The following is a 10,419-nucleotide window of genomic DNA, read 5'->3' as shown; positions in this document are numbered from 1 at the left end:
GGTGCATTTCCCGCAGCCTTTCCTCATAACTCATGCCTCTTAGTTCAGGGACTAGTCTAGTAGCATACCTTTGGACTTTTTCCAGCTTCGTCTTGTGCTTGACAAGGTACGGGCTCCATGCTGGGGCCGCATACTCCAGGATTGGTCTTACATATGTGGTGTACAAGATTCTGAATGATTCCTTACACAGGTTCCTGAACGCCGTTCTGATGTTAGCCAGCCTCGCATATGCCGCAGACGTTATTCTCTTTATGTGGGCTTCAGGAGACAGGTTTGGTGTGATATCAACTCCTAGATCTTTCTCTCTGTCTGTTTCATTAAGTACTTCATCTCCTATTCTGTATCCTGTGCCTGGCCTCCTGTTTCCACTGCCTAGTTTCATTACTTTGCATTTACTCGGGTTGAACTTCAACAGCCATTTGTTGGACCATTCGCTCAGTCTAGTCTGTGTGTGTGTGTGTGTGTGTGTGTGTGTGTGTGTGTGTGTGTGTGTGTATATGTGTGTGTGTGTGTACTCGCCTATTTATGCCTGTAGGATCGAGTGTTGGGTCTTGAATCCCGCCTTTCTAGTCTTCAGTTGTTTAAAGCAGTGACTCCTGTCCTTCTTTATCATACCTAGTTTAAAGCTGTGAATAGTGTTTGCTTCCACAATGTGCTCCTTTAGGTCATTCCATTTCTCCACTACTCTCACGTCAACCCGTTCTCGCAAATTTAATAAGTCAATATTGACTTATTAAATATGTGCATAGGTGACATACTTAACATAATAGTTTCCCTTGAAAAGCTTCATAGAAAACACCGACCTTACCTAACCTACTTAGTATGTTAAAATAAGCATCTTATAGCTTCGTAATTACAATTGTTACTTAACCTATTATAGGTATAGGTTAGGTAATAATTGTAATTACGAAGCAATAAGATGCTTATCTTAACATACTAAGTAGGTTAGGTAAGGTCGGTGTTTTCTATGAAGCTTTTCAAGGGAAACTATTATGTTAAGTATGTCACCTATGCACATATTTAATAAGTCAATATTGACTTATTAAATTTGCGAGAACGGGTTGCTCACGTTAAAAGAAAACTTCCAAACATCTCTGAATCGTATGAGTTTCCAGCTTCCACCCATGTCCCCATGTTCTGTTGAGTTTCCGTGTGAACTTTTTCGTCTATTTCCATTCTGTCATTCCCTCCAAGTATTTTGTATGTTGTTATCATATCTCCCTGCTCCCTCTTTTTCTTTACCGTCGACATGGTCAGTTCCTTCAGTTGCTCTTCATATCCCATACAACGCAACTCCGGGACGAGCCCCGTCGCAAATTTTTTAACCTTTTCCAATTTCCTAATGTGTTTCTTCAGGTGGGGGCTCCATGATGGGGCTGCATACTCTAAGACTGGTCTCACGTAGGCAGTGTAAAGCGCCCTAAATGCCTCCTTACTTAGGTTTCTAAATGACGTTCTAACTTTTGCCAGTGTAGAGTACGCTGCTGTCGTTATCCTATTTATATGTGCTTCAGGAGTTTGATTTGGTGTTATGTACACTCCCAGGTATTTTTCTCGAATCGTCACAGGAAGGTAGTTTCCCTTCATTGTATACTGGCCATTTGGTCTCCTGTCACCTAGTCCCATTTACATAACTTCACACTTGCTCGTATTGAACTCCAGTAGCCATTTTTCCGATTTTTTTTCAGTAGCCGAGGCTACTGAGTACTCCACTCGTTACAGTTCGCCAGTCTAACTTCTCGCCCCTGACTGTCACTCTCTGGCTTCTGCCTGCTAAGTAATTCTTTACCCATGCTAGGGCCTTTCCGTTTACTCCCGCCTGCCTCTCAAGTTTTAAAAGCGGTCTTCTGTGTGCTACTGTGTCAAAGGCTTTTTGGCAGTCCATAAATATGCAGTCTGCCCATCCTTTTCTATCCTGAGTTATTCTTGTTGGTTTACTATAGAATTCCAGAAGGTTTGTTAGGCATGATTTCCCTTCCCCGAACCCATGTTGGTGTTTGTTTACATACCAAATGTTTCTAATTTGTCTTAACCTGATTATTCTGTCAAGTACTTGACAGGGGATGCTTGTCAGTGATAAAGGTCTGTAGTTAAATGCATCGTCTCTATCTCCTTTTTTTTTTAAATTGGTGCCACATTTGCCTTCTTTCAGTAACTGGGCAACTCTCTCTTCGTACGTGACTCATTATAGATCCTTGTCAGAGGCACGCTGAGGGCCTGCGCTGGCTCTTTTAGTATCCACGGTGATACTTTGTCTGCTCCAACTGCTTTAGTTGCATCCAGTGTTGTCAACTGTTTCATTACCTCCTCTGCTGTCACCTCTATATCAGTTAGTCTCTCATCTTGGGGTAATCTTTTCTAATAATGGGAGCTGCTCAGGCTCGGTTGTGAACACTCCATGGAAACTGTCATTCAGTACCTCGCAAATTTCCTTATCGCTCTCTGTATACGCCCCTTCTGTTTTTCCTTAGTCTTGTCACTTCATTGTTAACCGACGTTTTTCCTTGTATATGACAATGTAGTAATTTAGGTTGCTTTTTCGTTTCATTGCGATATCGTTTTCATTATTCCTTTCCAATACCCTCTTTATATTACTGTATTCATTCCTAGCTCTGTTGTATCTAATCATATTGTCATCTGTCCTATTTACTGCCTCCATTCCCTCCTGCTTCTCATTTCTGCTTCCTGACACTGTCTATTAAACCATTGGTTATTATATTACCTCTTACTTTTTTCCTTTACTGTTGGAATAAATCTCTCTCCGGCCTCCTTGCATTGGCCAGTCTGGCATATGCCGCTGATGTTATCCTCTTGATATGGGCTGCAGGGGACAGGTCTGGCGTGATGTCAACCCCCAAGTCTTTTTCTCTCTGACTCATGAAGAATTTCATCTTGCAGATGATACCTAGTATCTGGCCTCCTGCTCCCTACGCCTATCTTCATTACATTACATTTGCTTGGGTGAAACTAACAACGATTTGTTCGACCATTCCTTCAGCTTGTCTAGGTCTTCTTGAAGCCTCAAGCAGTCCTCCTCTGTCTTAATTCTTCTCATAATTTTGGCATCGTCAGCAAACATTGAGAGGAATGAATCTATACCCTTCGGGAGATCATTTACATATATCAGGAACAAGATAGGACCGAGTACAGAGCCCTGTGGGACTCCACTGGTGACTTCACGCCAATCCGAGGTCTCACCCTTACCGTAACTCTGCTTCATATTGCTTAGGTACTCCCTTATCCACTGGAGCACCTTACCAGTTACTCCTGCGTGTCTCTCCAGCTTATGTACCACCCTCTTAGGCGGTACTGTGTCAAAGGCTTTCCGACACTCCAAGAAAATGCATTCCGCCCAGCCTTCTCTTTCTTGCTTAATCTTTGTCACCTGGTCGTAGAATTCTATTAAGTCAGTCAGGCAAAATTTACCCTCCCTGAATCCATGTTGCAGATTTGTCACGAAGTCCCTTCTCTCCAGATGTGTTACCAGGTTTTTCTCACAATCTTCTCCATCACCTTGCATGGTATACAAGTCAAGGACACTGGCCTGTAGTTCAGTGCCTCTTGCCTGTCGCCCTTTTTGTATATTGGGACCACATTCGCCATCTTCCATATTTCTGGTAGGTCTCCCGTCTCCGGTGACCTACTATACACTATAGAAAGTGGCAAGTATATTGCCTCTTCACACTCTTTCAGTACCCATGGTGAGATCCCGTCTGGACCAACAGCTTTTCTAACATCCAGATCCAGCAGGTGTCTCTTGACCTCCTCACTCGTAATTTCGAACCCTTCCAAGGCCGCCTAGTTTACTTCCCTTTCTCCTAGCACAGTGACCTCACCTTGTTCTATTGTGAAGACCTCCTGGAACCTCTTTGTTGAGTTCTTCACACACCTCTTTGTCATTCTCTGTATACTTGTCCTCGCCTGTTCTAAGTTTCATTACCTGTTCTTTCACTGTTGTTTTCCTCCTGATGTGACTATGGAGTAGTTTTGGTTCGGTCTTGGCTCTGTTTGCTATATCATTTTCATAATTTTTTCTGCTTCTCTTCTCACCCTAACATACTCATTCCTGGTTCTCTGATATCTCTCTTTGCTTTCTGGTGTTCTGTTATTCCGGAAGTTCCTCCACGCCCTTTTGTTCCGTACCTTTGCTTCCATACATGCCCTATTATACCATGGATTCTTCTTTTGCCTCTCGGATTTTTCCCTTTGGGTCGGGATGAACCCGTTTACTGCCTCCTGACACTTTTGGGTGACATAGTCCATCATTTCTTGTACAGACATAGCTCTGAGATCTCTGTCCCAAAGTATTTCCCTTAGGAAACGTCTCATTTCCTCATATTTCCTCTTTCGGTAACCCAGCCGTTTGTTTCCTAGTTCTTTTTGGGGGGAGATAATTCCTAGCTCTACCAGGTACTCAAAGTTCAATACACTGTGATCACTCATTCCCAAGGGCGCTTCCATCTTGACTTCCCTTATATCCCACTCATTTAGGGTAAATATCAGATCGAGCATGGCTAGTTCATCTTCTTTTCTCATTCTTGTTGGTTCCTTGAGGTGCTGGCTTAGAAAGTTTCTTGTTGCCACGTCCAGCAGTCTAGCTCTCCATGTTTCTGGTCCTCCATGCGGATCCCTATTCTCCCAGTCCCCTGTGTGTGTGTGTGTGTGTGTGTGTGTGTGTGTGTGTGTGTGTGTGTGTGTGTGTGTGTGTGTGTGTGTACTCACCTAGTTGTACTCACCTAGTTGTGTTTGCGGGGGTTGAGCTCTGGCTCTTTGGTCCCGCCTCTCAACCGTCAATCAACAGGTGTACAGATTCCTGAGCCTATCGGGCTCTGTCATATCTACACTTGAAACTGTGTATGGAGTGAGCCTCCACCACATCACCCCCTAATGCATTCCATTTGTCAACCACTCTGACACTAAAAAAGTTCTTTCTAATATCTCTGTGGCTCATTTGGGCACTCAGTTTCCACCTGTGTCCCCTTGTGCGTGTTCCCCTTGTGTTAAATAGACTGTCTTTATCTACCCTATCAATCCCCTTCAGAATCTTGAATGTGGTGATCATGTCCCCCCTAACTCTTCTGTCTTCCAGCGAAGTGAGGTTTAATTCCCGTAGTCTCTCCTCGTAGCTCATACCTCTCAGCTCGGGTACTAGTCTGGTGGCAAACCTTTGAACCTTTTCCAGTTTAGTCTTATCCTTGACTAGATATGGACTCCATGCTGGGGCTGCATACTCCAGGATTGGCCTGACATATGTGGTATACAAAGTTCTGAATGATTCTTTACACAAGTTTCTGAATGCCGTTCGTATGTTGGCCAGCCTGGCATATGCCGCTGATGTTATCCGCTTGATATGTGCTGCAGGAGACAGGTCTGGCGTGATATCAACCCCCAAGTCTTTTTCCTTCTCTGACTCCTGAAGAATTTCCTCTCCCAGATGATACCTTGTATCTGGCCTCCTGCTCCCTACACCTATCTTCATTACATTACATTTGGTTGGGTTAAACTCTAACAACCATTTGTTCGACCATTCCTTCAGCTTGTCTAGGTCTTCTTGAAGCCTCAAACAGTCCTCTTCTGTTTTAATCCTTCTCATAATTTTAGCATCGTCCGCAAACATTGAGAGAAATGAATCGATACCCTCCGGGAGATCATTTACATATATCAGAAACAAGATAGGACCGAGTACAGAGCCCTGTGGGACTCCACTGGTGACTTCACGCCAATCGGAGGTCTCACCCCTCACCGTAACTCTCTGCTTCCTATTGCTTAGATACTCCCTTATCCACTGGAGCACCTTACCAGCTACACCTGCCTGTCTCTCCAGCTTATGTACCAGCCTCTTATGCGGTACTGTGTCAAAGGCTTTCCGACAATCCAAGAAAATGCAGTCCGCCCAGCCCTCTCTTTCTTGCTTAATCTGTGTCACCTGATCGTAGAATTCTATCAAGCCTGTAAGGCAAGATTTACCCTCCCTGAATCCATGTTGGCGATTTGTCACGAAGTCCCTTCTCTCCAGATGTGTTACCAGGTTTTTTCTCACGATCTTCTCCATCACCTTGCATGGTATACAAGTCAAGGACACTGGCCTGTAGTTCAGTGCCTCTTGTCTGTCGCCCTTTTTGTATATTGGGACCACATTCGCCGTCTTCCATATTTCTGGTAGGTCTCCCGTCTCTAGTGATTTACTATACACTATGGAGAGTGGCAAGCACAGTGCCTCTGCACACTCTTTCAGTACCCATGGTGAGATCCCATCTGGACCAACCGCCTTTCTAACATCCAGATCCAGCAGGTGTCTCTTGACCTCCTCTCTCGTAATTTCGAACTCCTCCAAGGCCGCCTGGTTTACCTCCCTTTCTCCTAGCACAGTGACCTCACCCTGTTCTATTGTGAAGACCTCCTGGAACCTCTTGTTGAGTTCCTCACACACCTCTCTGTCATTCTCTGTATACCTGTCCTCGCCTGTTCTAAGTTTCAATACCTGTTCTTTCACTGTTGTTTTCCTTCTGATGTGACTGTGGAGTAGCTTTGGTTCAGTCTTGGCTTTGTTTGCTATATCATTTTCAAAATTTTTCTCTGCTTCTCTTCTCACCCTGACGTACTCATTCCTGGTTCTCTGGTATCTCTCCCTGCTTTCTGGTGTTCTGTTATTCCGGAAGTTCCTCCACGCCTTTTTGTTCAGTTTCTTCGCTTCCATACATGCCCTATTATACCATGGATTCTTCTGTTGCTTCTCGGATTTTTCCCTTTGGGCCGGGATGAACCTGTTTACTGCCTCCTGACACTTTTGGGTAACATAGTCCATCATACCCTGTACAGACTTGTCTCTGAGGTCTGTGTCCCAAGGTATTTCACTTAGGAAGCTTCTCATCTGTTCATAATTCCCCTTTCGGTATGCCAGCCTTTTGATTCCTAGTTCTTTTTGGGGGGAGATAAGTCCTAGCTCTACCAGGTACTCAAAGTTCAATACACTGTGGTCACTCATTCCCAAGGGCGCTTCCATCTTAACTTCCCTTATATCCCATTCATTTAGGGTAAATATCAAATCAAGCATTGCTGGTTCATCTTCTCCTCTCATTCTTGTTGGCTCTTTGGTATGCTGGCTTAGAAAGTTTCTTGTTGCCACGTCCAGCAGCTTAGCTCTCCATGTTTCTGGTCCTCCATGCGGGTCTCTGTTCTTCCAATCTATCTTCCCATGGTTGAAGTCTCCCATAATTAGTAGTCCAGATCCATTTCTGCTAGCAACAGAAGCTGCTCTTTCTATTATGTTAATGGTGGCCATGTTGTTTCTATCATATTCCTGTCTAGGTCTTCTGTCATTTGGTGGTGGATTATATATGACTGCGACTATAATTTTTTTCCCTCCATTTGTTACTGTACCTGCTATGTAGTCACTGAAACCTTCACAGCCCTGAATATCCATCTCCTCAAAATCCCAGCCTTTTCTTACCAGCAGAGCTACACCACCCCCACCTCTTCCTTCCCTCTCTTTCCGCATAACATAATAGTCCTGTGGAAACACTGCATTTGTTATTGTTTTCGTGATCTTTGTTTCTGTGAGGGCTATTATGTCTGGGTTTTCCTCTAGTACCAGTTCTCCAAGCTCATTTGCTTTATTTGTAATTCCATCTATGTTAGTGTACATCGCTTTGAGGCTCACTTTCTTCTGTCCCTTCTCAAATCGCCCCCTTGGTGAGTGTTCTGCTGGTGGGGGAGGCTGTTCCATGGGTGTGAGGACCTGTGAGGTGGGTAACAGGATCTCAGAGGATACTGGAATGATGGGCGGGGGATCCAGTGAAGGGGGAGGGACAGGGAGGGTATGGGGTGAAAGGGGAGGGAGGACGGGAAGGAAAGGGGGGGAGGGAGGACTCGGGAGGAGGGGAGGGGTAGAAGGGTGGGGATTGGGTGTGGGGGGAGGGAGATTTGGCTGAACTTTTGAGTGGGGGCAGGGAGGGTTTGGGGTAGGGGGGTTTTCTATGCAGAGGAGGGAGGCGGGGTTGTCCTCCCTTCTGGTGTTACTGGGTAGCTGGTTGTGGGTTCCCCCCTCGCCTCTGGGGGTGTTGTGTTGGGAGCTGTGACTTCCTGGTTTTCCCCTCTCGCCCTGCGCCTCTTCCTTGCTTCTGCCGCCACGGCTCTCTCCTCCCTTGTCATGTCTCGCTGGAGGAATACATTTTTTAATTTTCCCACGTTTTTCAGGGAGCTCTTCCTTGATAGGATCCTCTCCTTTGTGTTCTCGTTTGCAAACACTATCTTTATCATTCGGTCTCGGTCTTTGTTGTACCGGCCTAGCCTGAAAACCTTCTCAATGCTATGCTCGGCCCCTTCCATGTCTAGTGCCTTTAGTACTTCATTCACTGCTGCTTTGTCCTTGTCATTCCACTCTGTCCTATTGGTTCCTTCCTGTTCCCTAATACCCACAGCAACCACTGATCTTTTCCTTTCCAGCAGTTGGCTAGTGGAACGTGCCGCCTCCTGCGAGGTGGCTGCTTTCATGGCCACCTCCATCACTGCAGTCATTACTTCAGAGTTATTTTTTTTTAGTATTTCCGCAAATGTTGCTTTTATTGTGGCATTCTCATCCAGAAAACTATTACCACCTTCTCCCTGGGTGGTTTTCTGACTCTCAGCCTCGATACCATTCTCTTTGAGGGTTCTAATCTCCTCCTTTGCTGCTGTCAGCTCTCTTTTCAGGTTGCTTATTTCGTTCTTCATTTCCTGCATCATTTCTTGCATCTCACTCTTGATGTCCTCCAGAAACTGGGCGAACATTTCCTTCATCTCGTCACCTTGGCTCTTTCCTGCTCCCCTGGGACCTCTGGCTGCCATCTTGACCCTGTTGGGATGGGGGAGGGAGAGAGAGAGAGAGGGGGAGAGAGAGAGAGAGAGAGAGAGAGAGAGAGAGAGAGAGAGAGAGAGAGAGAGAGAGAAAGGGAGTGATAAAGGGAGAGATAAATGGGTGGGTGGGGGGGGATCCGACCCTTCCACTGAAGTGAGAAGAAGGTAGAAGGGGAGGGGGGGGGAGGAGATGGAGAGAGAGGCGGGAGGGAGAGGAGAGGAGAGGGAGAGAGTGGATGAGGAAGAGAGCGGGTGAGGGAGAGAGCGGGTAAGGGAGAGAGGGGGGGAGGTGTGTGTGTGTGTGTGTGGGCAGAGAGGGAGGGGGAAGGAAAGAGAGGGAGGGGGAGGGAGGGGGAAGGAAAGAGAGGGAGGGAGAGGGGGAGGGAGGGAGGGAGAGAGAGAGAGAGAGAGAGAGAGAGAGAGAGAGAGAGAGAGAGAGAGAGAGAGAGAGAGAGAGCAGGAGAGAGAGAGCAGGAGAGAGAGAGCAGGAGAGAGAGATAGTGGGAGTGGGAGAGAGGGAGTGGGAGAGAGGGAGAGTGGGGAGGGGAAGAGTGTGTGTATGGGCGATGCGGGGGACTGGGGGTGGGGGGGGGGGGCGGAGATGGCGACTAAGTCAGGTCAGGTCAGGTGGTGGGGTCAAGAGGGGGGGATAGTAAGGTCTATCCCAGGTGTTAATGCCTTTTCCCCTGACTGAACAATTGTGTGTGTGCGCGCGCGTGCACGTGTGTGTGTGTGTGTGCGTGCACGTGTGTGTGTGTCTGTTTTAGCGTGTGCACACTTGTGTGCGTGTATACGTACGTGGGCGGGCGTGCTTGTTTGTGTCAAGATATCCCTTATGCGTTACCTCTGCCTAAATGAGCCACTCTGAGATTTTTAAATATATTTGATATCCTGAACGAGAATTTGATAATCTTTTACCTCAATCTGTACACCTGATTAATTGACCAGAGAGGGGTACATACCAGACTGCCTCCCGCTCACACAACCAGATGAGTAAGGGCAGGGCGATGTATGATGACGATGTTTATCCTTCGTTGTCTCCCACTAGGTGATTCACTAAATGCTGGTAGATTGATGAGGTCTTCTTCTCTGTCTACACAAAGCTCTGGAGTCAGTCACTGTATCGTTATGTGACAGTTCACTAATTCACTGTACCACTGATCACAGTCACCACTCGCAGCACAATCAGGTAGCTCCACGGCGGGTCGTCCCACCCGGTCAGGTCACACACTTACATGCACCGGTGATGCCCTAGCTCCACTTTTCGTTTCTTCGCCAAATCTTCGCACTATCGCTAGCGATATGACTATGCTATGTTGCACCCTGCTAGCTACACACTGCGAGAGGCCAAATACTATGATCTAGCCTCTATACTCCTTCAATGTCCCGAGAAATTGACGAATTTCCGCGGACCTCACTAATCGCGTGTCTCCTACAGACTCCCGCGGCGGCGTGTGTCATGTGTGTGTGTGTGTGTGTCCTCTGTAATATAAACACATCCCAGCCAATATTATCTTGGAAGGCACAGTTAACCTCAGTCAGCCCTGGCAACAATCAAGTGATAGGGTCGTTAAGCGCCAGTTA

This window comes from Procambarus clarkii, chromosome 45 (assembly GCF_040958095.1).
Source record: "Procambarus clarkii isolate CNS0578487 chromosome 45, FALCON_Pclarkii_2.0, whole genome shotgun sequence".
Taxonomy (NCBI): Eukaryota; Metazoa; Arthropoda; class Malacostraca; order Decapoda; family Cambaridae; genus Procambarus; species Procambarus clarkii.
This window is presented reverse-complemented; position numbering follows the sequence as displayed.